The sequence below is a fragment of the Panulirus ornatus genome, chromosome 11 (assembly GCF_036320965.1).
Source record: "Panulirus ornatus isolate Po-2019 chromosome 11, ASM3632096v1, whole genome shotgun sequence".
In the NCBI taxonomy this organism is placed as follows: domain Eukaryota; kingdom Metazoa; phylum Arthropoda; class Malacostraca; order Decapoda; family Palinuridae; genus Panulirus; species Panulirus ornatus.
Window position 1 is genome coordinate 13,791,098 of NC_092234.1, and position 2,734 is coordinate 13,793,831.

A 2,734-nucleotide genomic window follows, 5' to 3' on the forward strand; every position below is an offset into this window, starting at 1 on the left:
AGATTATCCTCACTACAAATATGGAGACAGGACAGTACAAGAGGAGACACCGGAGGGAGTGAGGGAGGGGGGGGGGGAGAATTTTAAGCAGTAATCTTTTGAACACAATGACTTGGCCCTTGGTAGATGACTTAACATTATAAATACCGTTATTTAACTCTGAACAGGATATACCAGTGTGCCAGTGGGGTGACCTGACGTCATACTAGTTTCCCAGTGGGATGACCTGACGTCACCAGTCTCCCACTTGGGTGACCTGACGTCATACTAGTCTTCCAGTGGGGTGACGATGTCATACCAGTTTCCCAGTGGGGGTGACCTGACGTCATACCAGTCTCCCAGTGGGATGACCTGACGTCATACCAGTCTTCCAATGGGGTGACCTGACGTCATACCAGTTTCCCAGTGGGGGTGACCTGACGTCATACCAGTCTCCCAGTGGGATGACCTGACGTCATACCAGTCTCCCAGTGGGGGTGACCTCACGACACACCAGTGATTAGCCTCACACCACTGTACCATTCGTATACCCTCACACAATACCAAAGGATACACGAGATGTGTGTGTGTGTGTGTGTGTGTGTGTGTGTGTGTGTGGTCAATGATGAGACTGGTGGCGCGGGTCTGCTGGAATGCCTGTAGCCACCTGGACCCTCTCTCTGGAAAACCCCCTCAACACTTCACCTGCTGGTACTGTCCTTCACATCCGTAACCACAGGCAAGTTGTAGCCCCGGGCATGAAAGGGGAGGTTGTCTACTCCACACCCCAGCCCCAGACCTCACCTCTTTCCTACCCTCCTCACTCCCCATTCCCCCATAACACTGATCCTCGGGACTCCCATACACCCCCATGGTCCCCAAAACCATCACCCCCACCCACGACCACCGCCCCTCGAACCCCCAGCACTATGACTCCCCCAACCTCACAACACCACGTGCCCATTTCCCACGTGTATGTAATGATCCATGGACGTAAATCACACACGGACAAACACGTAAGTGACATCGCCAGACTATAAACTTAGTGAGGAAGGACATGTGTGTGGGGCAGGCAGGAGGCAAGGTGGCTGGCATGAACGTACGTCATTTCATTTTTCTTGAAAGATTATTACGGGATAAAAGACGCCTTCCCCCACGACAGGGATGGTGTGCCAGGACTTCAGAGGCTTTTAAGTTTCCTTCCATAGCGTTGGCTGCTGTCCCTTCTCCCTCCTCGCCCCGCATGGAGAGGGGTGGAAGGGGAGGTTGGAGCTGGCATCCACTTCACTTGGACAGGATATCACACGACGCGTTATTTTTTCAGTGGGATGAACTGAGCAATAGCCCTTCCCAGTGGCAAGAAATGTCGTGGCCCACTTGGGAGGTTGGCAGACCGCATCCGACGACGCGGAATCAAGTGACGGTGTGTGTTTTGCCAATCCTCCTTCCCTGTACAATGTCCACGGCAGTATACCCTCCTTATACTACCACCACGTCGTTCCTTCATCACTAGTATGCTACAGACTGACGTGTGATGCAGGGAGGAGGAGGAGGACGAGGAGGAGGTGTGTGTGTGTGTGTGTGTGTGTGTGTGTGTGTGTGTGTGTGTGTGTGTGGGATGAAGCCTGGCCCTCTACGTAGACGAGCAGGTCTTGTGTTATCTGGCCTCTCCCTTGTCCTCCACCCTCCATCCATCCCCACCACCTCCCTCCCTCTCTCCTCCCTAGGCCTTAGCTGGGTTATATACCTCCATGGTGCCCACCCCAACCCCATCCTCTAGTGCACCCCCACCACACCCCACCACCTCCTCCCCACCATGTGGGTTGACTGCAGTCGTAACTTCGACTTTCCTGTCATCCTCAAGTGTGACGCCATCATCCACCAGGTCCCCTCCCCGTCCGTTATCTCCCCACTCCCCAGCCTGCCTCTTGTCTCCCCACTCCCCAGCCTGCCTCTAGTCTCCCCATTCCTCCCAAGCTTGTCATCATAATCCTCGGCCTGCTTGTTGTCTCCCCACTCCCCGGCCTATCTTCTTGTCTCTCCCCATTCTCTGGCCTGTCTGTTGTCTCCCCACTCCCCTGTCTAACTTGTTCTCCCCACTCCCCAGCCTCCCTACCTCACGGTCAACACTCCCTTCTTCCCCTACTCTCTTGTCCTTACGGCTTCAGTGGCTGTCAAGTTCCGCCGCCTCACCCACACGTGACCTGCTGGCCGTCAGTCCACAGACAGACAGACACGACCCGTCTCACACTTGACAACAGGCCACCTTTACACGCGACATCTTCCTCCTCGCTCTATATCATCCTGCAGTGAGCGCTACGCGCTAGCCCCGCCCCCCCCCCTTTTTTTTTTAATTTTCATCCTCAAAATCTCGTCGTACGCAGTTAAAAGAAGTAAAAGAAAAAGGAGTAAACATCCTCTCGTTTTCTGTCCCTTCTGCCGGGGTGTGTGTGTGTGTGTGTGTGTGTGTGTGTGGAGAAGGGGGAGGGTTAATGGGGAGCGGGGGAGGGCGGAGTTCCTGGCTGAGAGGTAATTGGGAAAGGGTAAGGGTGAGGCCTGGGGAAAGGGAACCTTATGGGGGAGGTGAGGGAGGGAAGACCCATGGGGGAGTTGGGGGAAGGAGGATGGGAGAGGTCCTGGAAGGGGTAAGGTCGTGTGTGAGTCAGCTGGTCATTGCCCCGCCTCCTCCCACCATCCACACTGGAACCCTCATTGTTTACGCCGTCAGCTGATTTATGACGCCACCAACCCCCTA